At 38.7% G+C, this 20,898-nt stretch overlaps 1 protein-coding gene and 1 long non-coding RNA gene across 2 annotated transcripts in view; one reads left to right on the forward strand and one right to left on the reverse strand.

Moving 5' to 3' along the window:
- Positions 1-6,811, reverse strand: part of LCA5 (lebercilin LCA5) — a 33,237-nt gene extending 26,426 nt beyond the window's left edge. The window contains exon 1 of the mRNA XM_024576653.3: positions 6,547-6,811. The gene's annotated coding sequence lies outside the window, so the exon portion shown is untranslated. The remainder of the gene's footprint in view (positions 1-6,546) is intronic.
- A 121-nt stretch (positions 6,812-6,932) lies between these two features.
- Positions 6,933-19,924, forward strand: LOC112319331 (uncharacterized). The gene is made up of 7 exons (XR_008425524.2): positions 6,933-7,212; positions 8,392-8,608; positions 13,026-13,042; positions 13,255-13,337; positions 14,823-15,026; positions 15,784-15,884; positions 17,355-19,924. It is a non-coding gene; the product is annotated as an uncharacterized lncRNA (long non-coding RNA).
- Positions 19,925-20,898: the final 974 nt, after the last annotated feature.

Here is a 20,898-nt window from a genome sequence, read left to right on the forward strand (position 1 = left end):
CTGACAACTCCACCTAAAGATCACTTCACACTTACATGTCCAAAACCAAAATCACGATCTGTCTCCCTTCTACCCCAACTCTTTCCTATTTTTCTGATCTCATTAAATGACACCTCCATCTGCTGAATTACTCATGTTGAATTCTAAGGATCATTCTACATTCCTTCTTAAGCTCACACCGTACATCCAAACCATGTGTAAAACCAGGCGGTTTTATCTCCAAATATATTCCAATTTTGATTATTTCTTACCATGCCCAGTGCTACTAACCTAGTCCAAGCCACCTTCTTTTTCTCACTTGAACTTCTGCAAGTCTCCTAATTGACACTCTTTCATCCATGCTTCCCCAGTCAGAAAAAGCTACTTGATACAAAGATCAATTGGCACTGCTCTCCTGATTAATACCCTTCAATGGCTTCCTACAGCCATCATATTCCTTAACTGAACCTGAAACTTCTATAAGATATAGCCCTTTTGCCTACTTCTTCATCCTTATCTCATGCAACTCCTCCCATCATTTGCTTCTTCAGGCAAAGTGGCTTTATTTTGTGCCTCAAACATGCCAATCTTGTTGCCAACTCATAGATTTTGTACTTGCTGCTCTCTTTACCTAAAAGGCTTTTGCTCAGAACATCATAAAGAGGGTCCTTCTCTTTTTCCTGTTCATAGCACAAATGCCACCTTCTCAAAAATGGCTCCCATGACAATTCCATTAAAGTGAGCCCAGTCACTCTATCTTGTTACTGTTTTATTTTCTTCACAGACCTTGTTACTACTGGAAATAATCTTACATTTATTGCCTCTCCCACTAAATATAAGACCTGTGAGAATAGAAATCTTTTGTCTAGTTCACCATGGAAATCACAACACCACTTATTAATTTTTTGAGGAATAAATGATTATTCTGCAATGCTATTCCAAATGGAACATTAATAGCTTCATTGTATGAAATTTGCCTTCCTGTTTTAAAGGAAATGTTTTATCTTCCCTTTCAAAAAATTGCAAAAGACTTACTTAAACCTCTAAAATTCCTAAGAGAAAAGTTAGTAAATCAAAAAGTTTTGTTCAGAACTATTTTCATAGTAAAGATGTAATGTTTTTACAGAGTTAATTTTAAATAACTGAGGTGCCCTAATAGACTTCAGACAAAATAAATTTCATCTGTATTTACAACAATAATTTGACTAATATAAACTAGTCACAATATATTAATTAAATAAAACTATTTTTTCTTGAAAGAAACAAGTTACCTAGATTAATAGAACTTTGAAGATTTATATTTCATGTATAGTTCTCCAGCTACTTTAAACCAATTCTTTGTGACCAAGAATGAAGCAGTTAACAGTTGTTCATCTGTTTCCCCTACTTGTACAGGGAACACTTTGAGATAGGCTCTAAGTATAAAATACATATTTTATCTAGGGGTAACTAGATAAAAGCAAAAAAGAAAAACTGTAAGTCTTGCCCAATTTTAATTCTTGAGAACTGTTTATTTTCTAAGAATGGCCAAGAGTGCTATTATGGCAATGCTAGAAAACTTACCAAATCTAACACTTAATATTTTCTTCCCAAAAAACTTTCTTCCTAAAAAAAGTCCCAAATAGTATAGGTCACACAAAACAGGCCAGAAAAAGATGAAGCTCCTTCAGTACCAGAATGCCTTCTTTATACACAGTTTCACATGATTCAGAATGTAAATCTAAACTACAGAGTCCATTGTACATGGAATATCATAATAACCCTCTGATTTATGTGACTTTATGAAAGGTTGTAGTTTTAAGGAAAAAAAGACTGTATAAAATCAAATAACTGTTCCTGTTATTTCCCTGTATTCAGCTTCTTCATATAAAATATTGCTGCCTTGCTACCTCTGCTGCCAGCAAGAGAACTCACACAATGGGCAACTAGATGAATATAATAAAAATAAACTAGGAGAGAAAAATATAAATAAGGAGAGCTCTCTTCTCAAAAATAAAAGTAATCAAAGACGAGATAAAGGTAAAAACAATATTGCTGTAATAAAACTGCAACTGCTTCTCTCCTACAAAGGAGGAAAATGATTAGAAACACATTTTTCCATTCCTCTTATTTGTTGCCGAATATTCCTAAAGCATTGCCTTATCTTACATTTGCTTACACAACACCTACTCTTGCTTTAAAAAAGTACTATTCTTAATTTTAAATATGGTTTCCTAGACTCTTGGTCAGATCACAGTAAATACTAGACTTAAAATTTAAGGCATAATCAGCCTCTCTTAAACAGTATTTTGAAACAATGGTCAAATTAAGGCATCTTAATTACAGTACATATTCCTAAAGTTTAGTCAGTCAAATGAAAACCTTATGAAATCTTCATTCACTCATAAGGTCTTTACTGAACACCTACTAAGTATCAGGCACTGAACTATAGAGCTAGAGATACAAAAATAAGTAAGACACAAGTGATCCCCTACCAATAAGAAACTCCCAGCCAAGAAGAGAACGGTGACACAAGAGTGTAGTATTAATGATAAAGTACAGGAGGCTAAGTAAACTCAAAACTAAGATTAGAGGACAGAAGGTAATTTGGAAAGGTTTCCAGGGGCATTAATGCCTAAAATGAATCTTTAGGTACTAGCAGAGATTAAGTACAACTATGATTTGAGTTGTATGTTTGTGTTTTGGCAGGGTGGGACGGTAGATAAGGTTAGTAAAAGGAGGCAGTTGGTGAGGGAAGACCCTATTTCAGTAAGAGGAAGTAGAATGTGCAAAAGTAAAAGGCATGAAGCTCCTGGTTTCTAAGTAATCAAGGCCACTCCTGACTGCATCTAGGTAGCAATGTGGCTTCATCTCCTGGCTGCTCCTAGGGGTCGCTGCCTCCTGGATTACTCACTACACTTGCGCAAGCCTTTCCTTAGGCCTTGCCAGAGGGATTTTGGTCTGTAAGTACCAATGTACTATTTTCATGTTTCCCAGGCTCATGTAAGTTAGTGCAGTGAGGCAAGAAGGGCAGTGAGCACTGTGGAAACCTGGGGAGGTCACACTTTTGGGCACAGAGCCCACGATACCACCACCTGCAGCAGAGGGGCTCGTGTGATTGATTGCATCTGCAATGAGTCCCATAGGCTCAGTAGCCCTTCTGGTAGTGCCTGCAGATGGTGGATGGCTTGCTGTTTGCTGAGCCCTGTTGAGAACAAGCACTGGTTTGCTCCCTGACATACTATGGCATATAATCCAACTACAGATAGTTTACAACTGTGCTGTCCAATATAGTGGCTACTGAGCATGTGAAATGTAATTAGTCAGAACTGAGATACGTTGTAAGTATAAAATATACATGGGATCTTGAAAACTCAGTACATAAAAAAAGAACATAAAATATCTCTTTAATAATCTTTTATATTTGAAATAACATTTTGAATATGTTGGGTTAAATAAAGTATATTGAAATTAACTATTTTCTTCAGTGGCAACTGAAAAAATGTTAAATTACGGATATGATTCACATTATATTTCTATTAGACAACGCTGGTTTAGAATGGCTGCTGTGACTGAAAGGTAGTGGCAAAGTACTAAGAGGTAGAAACCATTACAGGGAAGATCTTTAGGTCTTAATGAGAAGATGGTTGGAAACAAAGGATCTTCTATAGGAATATTATGACCGCATCAGACATTTATAAAGCTCCTTCTCTCACCCAGGAATAGATGACCAGCTGGTCTTGAAATTAAGTGGCAAGTAACAGCGGTTTGAACTAAGGTAGGCTAACTTGAGATATAGTTCAGAATTGATTCAGAAATGTTTATCAAGTAAAATAAACTAGACTTGGCGATGGATTACATGTGGGGAGTATAAGAAGAGACCAGAACCTATATGAATTCCAAAGTTTAGGGCTTCCAAAATGGGGTGACTATGGTACCATTCAATAGGACGGGCTTTGTTCACTATCAGGCATACAAAGTTTAGAATGCCTGTGGGAACTCTATGTGGAAATAGCAGAAGTTAGCTACATAAATTTGAAGCTAATGCAAGAGTTCCTGGGGAAAGAGAAAAAAAGAAAAAGAAAAAAATGGAGAGTGCATTAATAATATATAGATGGTAGAAGCCAACACTACCTTTCAGCCAAGAAAAGAACAGAGTGAAGAGAAGGCAGAAGACTGAATTATGAGGAAACACAATAATTATATGGTGGGTAGAGGAGGATCCCACTAAGGAGATGAAAAATAATAGGCAGGAGAAGAACCAGGATAAAGGGTAGCATCTGCCTCATAATGGACTTTCACTGTGTCTTATAGAATTACAGTTCCATGACTGTTTAAAAGAGATGTGACTCTGACAAAAAAAAAAAAAATATCTCTCCTGAAGTCACCAATTACTGGGTTGGCCAAAATTCCATTTAGTTTTTTCCACAAAATAAAAGACACATTTTTCATTTTCACCAATAGCTTCACTGATTTGGATATTTTGAGTGTGTCGACTATCTCCCACGTGATGTAACATTGATTGTTCTCAATTAATGTCTTGATTTAATCTCTGTCAACTTCAAGGTCTACCTGACTGTGGAGAAATCTCTAGCACAAAACTTCGCAAACCACTTTTGACACATTTAATCAATCACAACACCTTCTCCATACCCAGCACAAATCTTTTTCTGCTTTTTAGTTGTGTTTTTACTTTTCTTGAAATAATAAAGCATAACGTGCTGAAAATGTAGCTTATTTTCATCTACCTTCAATATTAACATGGCTACACAAAAAATTCACCAATTTTGATGTTTTCTTTTTAAATGTACACTGATATGACTGCTGTTACAACACATATCTAACAAAAATTGTTTCAAATGAAGTTAAAGACAACTAATATTAGAGCCGTCTTACGGAAAAAAAACAAAGGAACTTTTTAGCCAACATATTACTTTCTCATATTTGAAGTAATACTTTGCCAACTTAAAGAATCAAAACAATTACTTCTTATTATATATTTGGATAAACATACAAGTCAACATGTTATCACTTCTTTGCCTTTTGGCTAAGATCAAGTGAAGTCAACGTGCAACAAAATCCTAAAATGAAATACTTAGAAAACTAATATAAAATTCAATGTGAAACTACAACTTGAAAAAGTATAATTAAAATAACCACGCTAAAGAAAAAAGTACAGAACCTTTGGGCCCTGGTTGGTGTGGCTCAGCGGATTGAGCGCTGGCCTGCAAACCAAAGAGTATGGGTTGGATCCCCAATCAGGACACATGCCTGGCCTGTGGGCCAGGTCCCCAGATGGGAGAGGCAACCATCAATGAATATCGATGTTCTCTCCTTTCTTTCTCCCTCCCTTCCCCTCTCTCTAAAATAAATAATCTTTAAAAAAAAAAGAATCTTTGAACCATACGTTTTTTTTTCCAGTTTTACTGTTTTCCAAATATATGTAAGTCTCTTCCCACAAAAAAATCACTTGAATGATAATTTTTGACATGAATCTGAAGGTAAAGGATAGTATTTATGCATGCATGAGCCCAACTGTATTTTCCCAGGGGTAATAGCCAAAACTTTCTTCAGACTTGGGGGGGCAGGGTCCAAGACGAAAAAGATTAAGAAAATGGCCAGTCAACGTAGCCCCATCAAATAACTCACACAAACCAAACTGCAGTAACAAATCCGCTTTAACAAAACCACCCATTTTTTCTTTACCCAAGTACAGGTATGAACATCTCGATAAAATGAATCCTCACAACGATATCTACCATTTCCACTCCCAAATGGACAAAAAATATATATGGCGCTACCAATTCGTTACTACCCAGTAATTTGTTACTAATTAATGTTAGTCATTTGCCCACTTGAGGCTGCAAAGTGAATGAGAGGGGTTTAAACGCAGGTAAACTGGACTCGAGCTCTTCACGACTCAAATATTGACCCGTGGTCCTGCCAACGTAAAACACCATCTAGGCAGCCATGCCAACCCACCTATGCCAAGAAGGCACACTTCATGCCAATTCTTTTTCCCTCCCTCACCCCATCCCTGAAAATATGCGTAAAATTTTATTTTCCACTCTTAGGAACCTTTCTACTCTAACTATAGTCTTAATCTCTTATTTACCGTAGCTACCAACTGCCTCACAGCCTCCTTCTTCTTGGTCTTGTCTCCCAGGCCTAGATCTAGGGTTTTAAAATAACGTCTAACCCGGTCTCTACATACCCCAGCATCGCCCTTCCTCCGGTAGATCCTAAACAAAAAACCAATCCTTCCCCAGCTCCTCCTCCTAGTTTCCCAATCCCGCAACTGTCCGTCAACCTCCCGTCCTTCCTGCCCTAGCCCAGCTGCGGGCACTTCAATTATTTCCTAGGACTTTCTTTTCCCCGCATCCCCAAATCCTCTCGCATCCCTAATCCTTCCACCCTTCCCGCTTCAACAAGTCCACTCGCACGCTTCCAGTCCCGAACGCCGTATCTCCAGCACCTCCACACTCCAGTCCTACCTCGCAGTACTCAACTCCCCACTGTCTCCACGCCCACCCCAAAGGCCACCCTCAACCTGCCCGGCCCCTCCGCGGAGCGGACGAGGTGTCCCACCTCCTCGCCTCCTCTCTGTGGACCAAACTCTCCGCGGGCCCTCGGCCTCTGGCGGCCGGAGCGGGCACCTGGCTCCTGAGGACGCTGCGGAGGCTGCGGGGCGGGAGCAGAGGTAGTGGAGGTGCGGGAGCAGAGGTTGCGGAGGTGCGGGAGCAGGGGTGGCTGGGGTGCGGGAAGTTTGAATACAGATCTCGAGTAAGGGCGGGGACAGCAGTTCTAGTTTGGTAGTGGCGTGGCGACTTCGGCTCCAAGGTAACGGAGACAGAGGCCCAGATTCCAAAGCGGGAGGACAATAGCGCCCCTCCCCCCGATCGCCTATTGGCCTTTTTCGCCAAATGGCCCCTTCTATTGGCTTGGGTGGAACTGGAAGGCGGGACGATGAGTACCGAAGAAGGCGGCCGCTGGTTGACCGCTCTAGCTACAGCGGCTACCGAGAACAGGGCCGTCTTTACCGAGCCCGGGCTCAGCGTAGCGCGCAGTGACCCTTTAAACTGTGCGAAGGGAGGTGCCACGGCGGAGCGTCCGGGGCTTCGCGTGGTAGGAGCAGGATGGCGGCGCACGGAGGAGGACAGGGGATTCGTAAATGGTAGAAATTGGAGAATGCGCAATTGAAAACATTAACAATTGTTTCGAATCCCTTTTGGAAAACGACTGGTTTTAAATTAGGTAGAGATAAACAAATCCGTAGCTAGCTAGTTACTTCTCGGTCTTAGCCCTAAAATCGCTGATTTGCTGGAGGGTGTTGAGTTAATGCACTGATGCTCCAGCCTGGAGATCTTGGCCTTTGTAAATCTAACGCGCCGTGAATTTGGCTTGAAAGTGATTTTTAGGTTTTGGAACTGTTATGAGGTTGAATGACATTCGAGTCATTTGCACACAAATTTTTAAAAGAAACGTCTGCAGTGCATGTCAGTAACCTATTTGAGAGCTGTTGGATGGCATATTTTCGTCTTTAAAAAATGACTGTGTTTAAGCAGCATTAATTCATTGCAGGAGGTCGGGAAGGTGAAAAAACAACATCTCTTCGGTAAAGGTTATGTTATGCCTTTCTGAACTTTCTGATTATCCGGTATTTCCCTTTCCGGACATTGTTAATTTTTCCAGATGCAGGTAATTGTTTTACCTACATCTGCAGATACTCTAATTCATCAAGGTAAATGTATTCTAATCAATTTTCTGACCATGAATTATGGTAATTATGTTTCTTGCTTGATCTCGTTTTCCGGACTTTGCACTATTTCAGAGCTTTTATTTCATCCTCTCAATATATTTTACTTCAAGTTTCAGACTAACGCACCTAAACAATATGATAATTAAATGTAATTTTCGGTAGAAGATAGCAATTATCTGTCAGTGAAAAATAACTGAGTCATCCCTAAAACTGCACTGAAATAACTTTTCATCGGTTTGTTTAAATCTGCTAATGCTCTTCGTCAAAATAGCTCACGGGTTACTGACTTCATTAGAAGTAGTTGAATAAACGCATCAGTGGATTACGTTTAAAGAAGTTGCTATAGAGAGTCAAGAAACATGCTGTATTTAGGTGAAAAAACAAACCTCTGTCTTCAGTCAAATGGGGGTTGTTACCACAGGAGCACAGCTGAGAATGACACTAATTTAGTCACAATGTGCTAGGCAGTATAATCTCATTCCATCACCAATCCTGATAGTAGACAGATATTGTTACTCAGCATTATATTTCAGTAAACAGATTCAGAGAGGTTAAAGAATCTACCACAAGATTCTTTACTACTACTAAAGTAGTACAGGGTAAGGTCAAGATTCAAGCCTACCTCTGCAGAATTCCAGGCTTCAAATAATGCCTTTAATGTATTTCACATACAGGTTAATGGAATTGCTGGAAAGTAAGAAAGTCTCCAAAACATTGTCTAATTGTATGTAACACATTTTCAAGATCTTTTCAATGTGCAGTTTCATTCACTCCATCATATTTGGAATAACAGTGATTATCAACTTGATGTTAAATGAAGACAAAAAGAATTATAAACCTACAGAAGTAAACACCAGTTTATTCAACTATTTGTAAAAGGTTATGCAAAATGTAAGTTTCAAGTTTTTATATGATTTTACAGGGCTTTAATATAATCATTTTTGCAGAACTAGAATTTCTAAGATTATTGCATTTACCATTTCATTTCACTATACATACTACATAGGATTCAGCTTTTCAAAAAAGAAAGCCAATAAACCTACATTTTTTTACTATTATGTAAAATTATATCCAACGGGAATCAGGTTTTTAATTGTTTTTAAAGACTATATTTATGAAAGAAATTATATTAATAATCATTAAGCACTTCAGAGTTTTATTTTTAATATTCCTGGGCTTATATTGATTTTGTAATATTACCAGATTTGTTACATTGCTAACTAAATGTTTATTTTCTACAGAACTTTGATTGCCTTGTTTCATGCTATGTGGCAATGAGACAGATAATATTAAAATTTTCCTAGAAATGCTTACCAATAGAATTATTCCCATTTTCCATATGGAGGAACTAAAGCGTTTGAACAATTTGTTAGAAGTTTCATAAAATTAATAGGCAAAGTAGTGAGTAGACTTTCCAACTGTAGATAATCCAGAAGTTAAAAATTGAAAAGAAACATACTACAAATAAGCATATCTTCAAAAGCACACCAGTATAATTATCCTCAGTTAACTTTCAGGTGTTTATTTAATACCACTCTTAAAAATAAAAAACAGAAAAGAACAGTACTGTCACAATTTTTTTTAAAGATTTTATTCATTTATTTTTAGAGAGGGGAAGGGAAGGAGAGAGGGAGAGAAACATCAATGTGTGGTTACCTCTCGAGCACCCCCTACTGAGGACCTGGTGCAGAACCCAGGCATGTGTCCTGACTGGGAATCAAACCAGCGACCCTTTGGTTTGCAGGCCCACATTCAATCCACTGAGCTACACCAGCCAGGGCTGTACCGTCAGTTTTATATATTTTACCCAGATGTGTGATAAGTAATACAAAATTCAAAAAATTTTAAGTCTAACTTCTCAGGATCCATATTGCTAGAAAATTTTAATAATAAATTCCAGGTAAATAGTAGGTTGTCAGCATACAAAACTTTAAAACAGTATCTAATATGTGAGGTGTTTAAAAGAAATTGAATAGCTCAGGAAAACCTGAGTTGGGTATAAAGAACAATAAAACTGGAGACAGGAAGTGTTCTGTTCTCATAAAAAGAAATTTAGTCCAATTGTTATTATTTGCCTTTGCAGTACAGAAAGCTATATCCTTTAATTATTGTTCTGTTTAATAGGATAAATCATTTTTGGTCATTTGATGAAATTTACAAATTAATTATTTTGTTGGTGGAGAAAGAAAACTATTGAGATGTGTTCTAGTATTTTTCTTCTTTCATAATTAGTGAGTAAATCATCAATAGTATCTCAATTTCATGGAGTTTATCTGAATTTTCAAGGCTTTTGCTTTCATTTCGCATAAAAAAGAACTAAACCAGAAGTTGGTTTGAGCAAGTTTTTAATACATATTTTCAGATTTTGTTAATGCTATCTCAGTAGGCAAGCATTGAAAGAACTCATAATTCTATTTGTATTGATATTGTTAGATTTGAAAGGACGAATGTCAATACAATTTTCTTAGTAGACAATTGCCTGTTCTTGACTGAAAATAGTCCACAGGAGATTCTGTTAAGATTAGTGACTATATTTTTAACTGACAATAAATATGCTAGGTAAAGAAAAAATGTGTTTACTACTTTGTAGTTCTAGCACAATAAAATAGCCATCTATTTCTCCAGTAAAAACAGGAAAATAGCATAGCACAATTGGAATGGAATATTTCTAAGTTAGAAACCTCCATTCATTCATTAAATACATATTGAGTACTTATTAGGTGCCCTCAGGGAATACAGGGATAGAAAATGAATTTCTTGTATTCTAGCTGCTCTCTGTCTCATGAGCAAGAAAGATGATTTTTCTCTGATTGCAGGGACTGTGTAAAAAGGGTGAGTATAAGGTATGTGGAAAGTATGTGGAAATTCAGAAAGATTATCCCAGTGGCATCATGCAGGGTGAGACTAGAAGCAGAAAGGTCAGCTAAGACCTTTTCAGGAAGGGCCTTCAAGAAATGAAGAAGGCCTGAATCAACTAACATCAGTTGGGCACCTTCTATTCCTGGCCTGAGGTTATGGATTTACAATACTCATTTTAATCCTTGCTATAACTCATTTTTGTCCTTACTACAACTCTATGATATAGTATTATTTTTATTATTTCCTTTGTCACAAGTGAAGCCTGCAGCTGAGAGAGGCTAGGTGCTTTGCCCAAGGTTAGTTAGGAAATAGAAGAGTAGGGATTTAAACCCTTGTCCAACTTCAGGACATGAGCTTTCAACCACTTGTTTTTCAAACTATGATTGTAACTCATTAATCACCCAGTGAATTTATGGTTTATGACTACATTTTTTAAACGGATATAGAGTAGAACAAAATATCACAGTACATTGTACATAGAATGGATAAGTATCATTTCATGGAACTTTGTTGTTCATTATCTTTATGTACAGGTAATATACTTATCTTTTTACTCTGACTCAAAGTAAAAAACACTGTACTATGTTATATTGCACTCATAGTGAGGAGAGAAATTATGGATATGCACCACCTGTGCTACAAGACTGGGTGGCAGATCGTATGTGGGTTGTATGTGGGAGAGTAATAGGGAGAAGAAGGAGCCTAGGCTGACTCCAAATTCCTGGCTAAGACACCTTGTACCCTTCACCAAGACAGTGAGTACAGAAGTGCCAGATGTGAAGTAAAGGACAGAAATAAGTAGTTTGGTGTTTATGTTTGAGATACCTTTGGGACATCCAGGTGAAAATGCAGCTGGCATTCCTGAGGAAGTAAAATATACATTTCAAACATGACCTAGTAATTTCTTTTTCTTAGTATTTCATTTATTTATGTTTAGAGAGAGGGGAAGGGAAGAACATTGATGTGCAAGAGAAGCATCGATTGGTTGCCTCTCCCATGCCCCCAACTGGGGCCCTGGCCTGCAACCCAGACATGTGCCCTGGCCGGGGATCACACCGGCAGCCCTTCGTCCTGAAGGAGGATGCTGGGTGCAGTGAGCCACACCAGTCAGGGTGTGACCCAGTATTTTCACACAAAGGTATTTACACAGGAGATTAAAGCATATATTTTAAAAATACTTTATCGAGAGTATTTATGGCAGTTTTATTTATATTAGGCACAGCAGGAAATACCCCAAATATCCATAACAATGAAAATAAATTTTTAGAGCTATAGTAGTTTCTCCTTACCTGCAGTTTTGCTGTCCATAGTTTGAAAATACTAAATGAAAAATTCCAGAAATAAACAATTCCTAAGTTTTAAATTATGTTCTGTTCTGAGTAGCCTGGTGAAATATCAAGATGTCTCACCCCAGATGTGAATTATCCCTTTGTCCAGTATATCGACACTGTATACTCTACCCACCCATTAAGTCACTCAGTAGCCATCTAGGTTAACAGATCAACTGTTGCCATATCACAGTGCTTATGTTCAAATAACCCTCTTAGTAGCCTAACGCCATGTCACAATGCCTGCATCATTCACCTCCCTCATCTCATCAGGGAGGCATTGAATCATCTCATGTCATCACAAGAAGAAGGGTGAGTACAGCACAGTAAGATATTTTGAGAGAGACTTCATTCACATTTTTATTACAGTATATTGTTATAATTGTTCTATTTTATTATTATTAAAAGTTAATTAACAGTTAATCTCACTGTGTCAAATTTATAAATTAAACTATATTATATGTATAGAAAAAACATATATATATGTAAAATATATATATAACCCCCTGTATATAATAGGGTGTTATACTATCCATCACTGGGCTTGGGGCCTTGGAATGTATCCCCCAGGAATAACGGGGACTACTGTATATCTTTAAATTGTAATGCTGGTCCTCAATAAAAGTAACTACTGATTGACATGGATAAATTTCAAAGACATTATGTTGAGCAAAAAGAAGTCAGACATGAAAGAATATATTCTGTATATTTACATTAATAATCAGTTTTAAAACAGGCAAACTTAATCTGTACTGGTGGAAATCAGAAGTGTCTATTATGGAGTTAGGAGGAGGGATTGACTGGGAAGGAATCAAAGATTTTAGAGTGATGTAAATGTACTATATCTTGACTGAGCTGGTAGTTAAAAGAGTATTTCCTTTATCAAAACTAATCAAAATTTATACTTGATAGGCATTTTTCTCTGTATGCAAACTTTATGTCAATTTTTAAAAATGGTTTAGTTTATTTAAAATAAAAACATGCATTGTCTTATATAATAGAAAAATCTAGCAATAGACCTGACTCCAAATATGGTTGCATCAAAGTGCTCAATGTTATTAAAATTTTGATTTTTCCTTTTCTCTTACATGTATTTTCCTGTGCATTGGTTTTATATCCAGCAAACTTTGCCTACTAGGTATGACCACTACAGCTCCACTTATATTCTAGTCACTTAGCAACTCCATTAGGAAAAGAACACCTCTTTTCTGATTAGTCCAGCAGAGTTCCTGGTATTAACTTTGATTGCTCATACCTGAACATGAACTAATTGCTGTGGCCAAGTGGTTGTCTGGGGTGGGGAGGAGAAAAGGATACGAACAGGTCACCTGAATTTTCATGTTCTTCCAGAAGAGCTGAGAGGTGGTCCTCCGAAAGAAAACTGGAATGATGCTACTAGAAGAAATACTGGACCAAACCAATAGATGATAATGGTAATTTTATTCAAATAAGTTCACAGACTGGTCTGGTATACTTATTTTTAAAATTCATTTAAGAAAAACACATGTAATTCTAAGTTTCCCAGGCTGTAAATACAGATAAGGTCAAATTTTGTTGTTATCTGAAAATTTTGTTGCTATCTGACTCCCTCTGCTTTATAGTACCTCTACCATCAAAAGACTTCCCCACCGTGCCCTGGCTGGTGAGGCTCAGTGGACTGAGTGCCGGCCTGCAAACCAAAGGGTCACCAGTTTGACTCCCACTCAGGGCACATGCCTGGGTTGTACACCAGATCCCCAGCAGAGGGCACACGAGAGGCAACCACACATTGATGTTTCTCTCTGCCTTTCCCTCTCTAAAAATAAATAAATAAAATATTTAAAATAAATAAGTAAATAAACAAGGCTCAATTTCAAAAAAAAAGACCTCCCCACGAATAATTTCTGGGATTTCCGGGAGAGTGTATCACACTTATCCCTGCTGGGAAAGACTGCTCTGTTTGTTCATGCAACACTCTATCCCACTTCTCTCAGCAGTTCCCATTGGTGGCACCAATTCACTTAGTACCAGCACTTACATCTGTGTCACAGTTGAACTGGAATAGTGCCAAGTATATGCCTATTGCTTCTCAGATGCTAGCCTGCTTTTCTATATTATATGATGTTATATTGGGGCTAGTACTTGGCAAACTCTCTTGACGGTTGGCTCACTGTTTGCTTCTGCCAAAAGGAAGCATTATTAGGGGAAGGTTGGAAGGTGGGAAGAAAAAAGTTCTGTGTGCCTGTTCTACCAGTATAACTCCCGCAGCAGCAGTTGGCTCTACTCTAACCTATCTTTTGCTGCTCCTAGGACTAGATTCCTAACACTGTCCCCTAAGGATGTAGACACCAGCCCTATGGGACCTTTTCTCTGAGTTCCTAGGTTCCTGTGACCCCACCTCTATTCTTTTGTTCCTTAACCATGCAGGTTAACTGCTAGCCGCAGTTACAAATATCTGGGTTATCTCAGTGTTTCCTTGTGATCTTTTAGCCTTTCAACACTTACGTACCAATTCTCTGTATTTAATACCCTCTGCTTAATGGATGAAATTGGAGAGCATAATGCTAAGTGAAATAAGCCAGGAAGTGAGGGACAAATACCATATGATCTCACCTTTAACTGGAACATAATCAATAGAAGAAAAAAGCAAACAAAATATAACCAGAGACATTGAAGTTAAGAACAATCTAACAATAGCCAGGGCGGGGGGGGGGGGGGGGGGGGGCGGGGACAGTGGGTAGAGGGGATTATAGGAACTACTATAAAGGACACATGGACAAAACCAAGGGGGAGGGTGGAGGGGGGGGAGGGAGGTGGGTTCACCTGGGGTGGGGTGGAGGGAGGGGGAGAAAAGGCATACAACTGTAATTGAATAACAATTTAAAAAAAAAAAACAAACCCTCTGCTTAAACCTAGTGTTGTTTTTGCTTTCCCAACAGTATCCTGACTGAACTGAGAGCCAAATTTTGGAGGTGAAGGTGAAATACCCTCTTCCCTATATGGGGTAGGGCAAAAATAGGTTTACAGTTATTCACATGGAAGGAAATACAACAATTAATAAATAAAAATACAAGAATAAACTCTGTGTTTCATGTACTCAAAACCGTAAACCCACTTTTGTGCTGTCTGTATATTACTCTCAGGTGAGTGCCAGTGAATGGTTACTTGCTGTTATAGATTAAATGTTTGTGTCCCCCCTCCAAATTCGTATTTTGAAATCTAATCCCAAATGTGATGGTATTAGGAGGTAGGCCCTTTGGGAGGTAGTCAGGACATGGGGTTAGTGTCCTCATAAGAAGAGGCCAGAGCCCTGGCCGGGTGGCTCAGCTGGTTGGAGTGGAATTGTGTGTACACAACAAAAAAGGTTAAGGGCTCCTTCCTGGGTCAGGGCACATACCTAGGTTGCGGGTTCGATCTCTTGTTGGAGTGTGTACAGGAGGCAGATGATTGATGTTTGTCCCCACCCCCACCCACCAACCTCCCACCTCTCAAATCAACGAACAAATCTTTGGGTGAGGATAAGAACAAAAAGAAGAGGTCAGCAGCCGGCTCTCTGCTCTCTGCTATGGGAGGCTACAATAAGAGAGCCATCTATAAACCTGAAGTGGGTCTTCTTACAACACACCAGATCTGCCAGCATCTTGAAGTTGGACTTGCCAGCCCCCAGAGCTCAGAGAAATAATTTCTGTTATTTAAGCCACCCAGTCTACAGCATTTTTGTTATAGCAGCCTGAACTGATGAAGACACTTGTTATGACAAAGGTACCGTTTTAAAGAATTCAGTAAAACAGTGTCCCCAATTCTCTTGCCTTATGATACAAACACAGGAAGGGGCTGACCTGGGATGGACTTGAATAATGATCACCGTACTATATAACCAGGCACTATCTTCTCTGGCAGCTTTCGACCGAGATAGCTGGGCTTCACTCCTTTCCCCTTGGAAACGTTCTTTCCCAGGAGGATCCTGAGGTCTGTGACTCAAGCTGAGATTCTCACTGTATGTAAGTAGCATCTACGATCTGTATGGCTCAGTACTGAGGCTAATGAGTTGATGGACTCAGGGCATACAGAGAATATATATGAGAAAACTGAATAGATGTGCTCATTATTAGGTTTGTGGCCTATATTATTACTTTATATACTCCCTGCCCACACACACATACACACCAACCATATAAATGTCAGCAAAAGAAAAACAACAGTTTTAGCACCTTCCAGGGAGCAAGGAACACAATAGGTGACCAAACAAGTATTGAAATTCCCTGGAGTATGATCTTGTATTTGTGTAGCGCTTTCCAGAGCACTTTCACAAAGTACCTCATTTAATTTTAAAACAACCCGAGAAATAGGAAGGGCAGATACTTGCCACTTTTAATAGAAGAGGAAACTGACCCCGAGTTTAAATCAGATTTGTCTAATGGGAACATAATAGCAACCACATATTTAATTTTAAATTGTCCAGCAGTTACATTTAAAAAGGTTTAAAAAGTAAAATTAATTTTTACTATATATATTTTTAATTTATTTTTAGAGAGGGGAAGGGAGGAAGAAAGAAAGGGAGAGAAACATCAATGTGTGCTCGCCTCCTGCGCACCTCCTACTGGGGACCTGGCCTGCAACCCAGGCATGTGCCCTGACTGGACATCGAACTGGTGACCCTTTGGTTGGCTGGCCAGCACTCAATCCACTGAGCCACACCAGCTAGGGCTCATTTTTACAATATACTTTTTAACATAATATATCAGAAGTATTATCATTTCAACATGTAATCAATATTTAAAAATCAATGAGATATTTCATGTTTTATTTGTACTAGGACTTTGAACTTCGTGTATATTTTATAGTTCCAACACATCTCAGTTCAGACCAGCCACATTTCAAATATTCCATAGTCACATGTGGGTTGGGGCTACCCTACTTGATAATATAGGATTAGATTTTTTACCCAGAGGCATATAATAGGAAGCAGTGGTCCCAGGTAGCCAAGCTTCGGAAAAGGGAAGTAATGCTCTGGAAAACTACAGACCTGCATTCCAGATATGGCTCTGCCTCTTACTGGTTTAGGACAAGGCATTCTACTTGGTTAAAGCTTGGTTTCTGTTTTTTTAAACAAAGCAAATGGTACTAATCAGATGTCTTTGCTTACTTCCCCATCCCACCCCACCCCAGTGAAGCCTTCACCCACAAATGAAATCTTATAGGTGTTAATTCTTCATATCCATGAACACAGTATGTGCTTCCACTTACTTGTATCTTCTTCAATTTCTTTTATATCTATGTTAGATTTTAAATCTAGGTTAGATTTATTCCTAGGTATTTTATTATTTTTGAAGCAATTGTGAATGGGGTTGTTTTCTTAATTTCCCTTTCTGATAGTTTGTCACTGGCATATAAAAATACAGCTGAGTTCGGGATATTAATTTTGTATCCTACTTTGCTAAATTTTTTTTGCACTGTTGGTGGAAATGCAGATTGGTGCAGCCACTGGTGGAAAGCAGTATGGAGATACCTCAAAAAATTAAAAATGGGACTGTCTTTTGACCCAGCGATCCCCCTTCTGGGAATATATCTGAAGAAACCTAAAGCACTAATTTGAAAGAACATAAGCACCCCAGTGTTCATTGCAGAATTATTTACAATTGCCAACATATGGAGGCAGCCCAAGTGTCCATCAGTAGATGAGTGGATAAAACAACTATGGGACATTTATACAAAGGAATACTACTTGGCTGTAAAAAAAAAGGAAAGAAAGAATATTTTACCCTTTGCAACAGCATGGATGGACCTGGAAAACATTATGCTAAGTGAAATAAGCCAGTTGTTGGAAGACAAATACCATATGATTTCACTCACATGCGGAATCTAATGAACAAATTGGACTAACTGAGCAAAACAGAAACTGACTTACAGAGAGCTATGGGGGGCTTAAGGGGTAGGAGGACTGAGCTAAAAAGGAAAAAGGACTCATGGACATGGACAACAGTGTGGTGGTTGCTGGGGGAGAGAATAAGGGTTATAAATGGTAATGGAAAAAATACAATAAGTCTTATAGGGAAGCTCAATGCTTAAAGCATAGGAAGAGCTGCTCCTCTGTTGAAGGGGGCATGGTAGTGGGAAGGGAGGGGGCCCAAGTGGATTGTAGTCTGTTGAGTGTACACACGTTTATGCACACACACGCACCCACACTCACAGAGGCATATCCTGAGGGGGCTCTGATGAACCCTTTGGGCATATCTCAGAACCCTTGAAGGAAAATGTCTCTAAGATCCTTCTCACTTTAAAAATATCTCTGATTCTTTGGCTACAATTCCACTCAGGTATGACTGAGTCTCGCGGCCAGTATTTAGTTTAAACTTTAAACAAGAAAGAAAAGGTACCATTGTAAGCCCAGTACTTTCACAGGGATCAGTATATTGGTGTTCAACTCACATTTTTAGTTTCATAGATCATCGATTTTTATAAATGAAAGGGGAACTTTAAGATCAATTATTCAAGTGGTTTTCTGATTTTTTCCCCTTCATCACAGAAGCTTCTCTCCAAACAGTACCTTACACAGAAATCTAAAATACTCCTTGAAAGAGTCAGGATGATACTGCACAGTAGAAGTAGAAGTGAGGAGATAGAGCTGAGAATCTCCCTAACACCCCCTTCCAGAGCAGCTCCCTGCAAGAATCGTCTCTCATACCACCAAGACAAACCAATGCACACATTTAACAACCAAAGTTTAAGTCCAACTCCAACCTTTTAATCCGATGATGAAACTGAGGCCCAGTGATGTGCTCAAGGTCCCACCACTAGCTGGTGTCAGAGCTGGCACAGAACCCAGTCACTGATACAAACGCTCGCTGGTACTGCCTCACAGGGGCCAACTGTTACAGTTTGAAAAGTTCTGCAAGGCAGTCAACATCACATCAGTAGCTGGAAATCAGCATGGCGAAACTACACCACAGAAATCAGTAAATGCTACATACAAATCAGGGCTTTCCTTCGAGAGCTGGTTGTTAATCCTTTACTAGACCATCTCTGAACCCAAGGTTCCTGAGTCCAGGTCTTTATACACTACCCTACAGCCTGAGAGTAAATGCACTCCCTGTGATAGGAAACAAGGTTTTAAGTTAATACAAAATTTTAAATAGACTACAGTAAAAATTGTGTGTGTTCAATAAGAAGAACTTATTGTGTAAAATAGTGGTTTTTCTCAATATTTACCACTTTCTATTGTCCTATGGGCACTAGTTCCTTTGATTTTTTTTCAAGCTGTTACTTCGAGGTTTTAGCTATTTTGGTGATTGGTTTTTAATGTTAGGTCAAAGCTTTAGGACATGAGTTAAAATTAAAACCTAGCCCTGGCTGGTGTGGTTCAGTGGATTGAGAACCAGCCTGTGAATGGAAAGGTTGCCGGTTCAATTCCCGGTTAGGGCACATGCCTGGGTGGCCAGGTTCCCAGTTGGGGGGCATGAGAGGCAACCAATTGATGTTTCTCTTGGACATTGATGTTTCTCTCCCTCTTTCTCCCCACCTTCCCCTCTCTCTAAAAAAAATAAAACCTTAAAAAAACTAAACATAAGGAGAACATAAAAGAAACTATTGAAACAGCCATTTGAGTAGCGAATGATCTGATTATATACCTTCTCTCTCAGTCTCCCTCTGGTTCTATTTCTGTCTAAGAAGGTATTAAAAGGTCAATGTAAACAACTGCTGGTCTCCAAGCTTCTCAGTTGGCCTTGTACCTACTCCAATTTAATCCTCCCAACTGAACTTATGATTCATCGTCTTAACAATGACTCTTTCCCTCTGCCTCTCCCTCCCCTCCCTTCACTGCTTTTCTTCCTGTCCTCTGTGGTGCTGCTCTGCTCTCTCCCAGGCCTGCTTGGGCATGCTTGTGATGTCAGAGGCTTGCACTTCAGCTGGCCTTTTGTATCCATGGTGATGGATGAAAAATAAGCTGCTTTGCAGTGATTTGAACTTTAATCCATTCAAATGATGCATGCTTTATTACTCAGGTGACTTTTTCCCAATACTTCCAGTTCAGTGAAATCTTGAATTAAAATCTTGAATTCAGTAAAATGGTTTTCCTTTCTTTCCCTTTAAGGAAAAAAAAAACCCTTTAATGCCTTGGTAAATTCAAATAATCTTCGATTTTAGCATCGGAAAGTTTTTTCTTGATAGTTAAACCAATAGGAAACTAATTTCAGAAACACGATTCCAGAGGAAAAGAAGTTACACAAGACATTTAAATTTCATTCTGAGCACCGCTGTACATGTGATTCAGGCTAGGAAAAGCAGGGAGGGCTCACACAGCACACCTCACCCAGGGGGAACACGACAAAGGCTGTGCGATTCACGTTGCCAACTGAGCACTAGCGGCGCTTCATCAGTGGCCTACAGACATGGTATGAAATGACAGGCTTCCAATCTTTCTAAATTCAGGAAAGAGAAAAATCTCAGCCTGGTGGTAATCTTTAGCACTTTGCCACTGCTTGCTAATCTAACCATAAAAAACAAGAGCAGACTTTTCAATATAAAAACTCTGCATGCAATAGAATCTAGCTAAAATGTAGTAACTACATTTAAATTCTATCAACGTTCACAATTTCTTTCCATTTATAAATGGCACTGACTTTCCAGTGATGTAAAGTTTCCTATATTGATACTATAAGTGATACAAAGAAATAGCCAAGATCGTGAAGGCAGTAGTCATGGGAAACTCGATGTTCTCCACTGTGCTACAGTCATTAGCTAAGACCCTGCCTCTCTTTCGGGGGCTGGGGGTGGTGTGAGGGACATATATTTACACACTTTTCTTAACTATGATCTCTATTTTCCTGCTTCAAAGGTCTGAACACTCAATAACTAGTGATTAGTAAACCTTGGGGAAAACAGATGAAATATCTAGAATAGGCAAACACACAGAGACAAAAAGTAGAATAAAGATAATTAAGGGACTGAAGAGGGGAGAATGGGAGTTATTGTCTAATGGATACAGAATTTTCATTTGGGATGATGAAATATTCT

Source organism: Desmodus rotundus, chromosome 11, assembly GCF_022682495.2.
Source record: "Desmodus rotundus isolate HL8 chromosome 11, HLdesRot8A.1, whole genome shotgun sequence".
Lineage (NCBI taxonomy): Eukaryota > Metazoa > Chordata > Mammalia > Chiroptera > Phyllostomidae > Desmodus > Desmodus rotundus.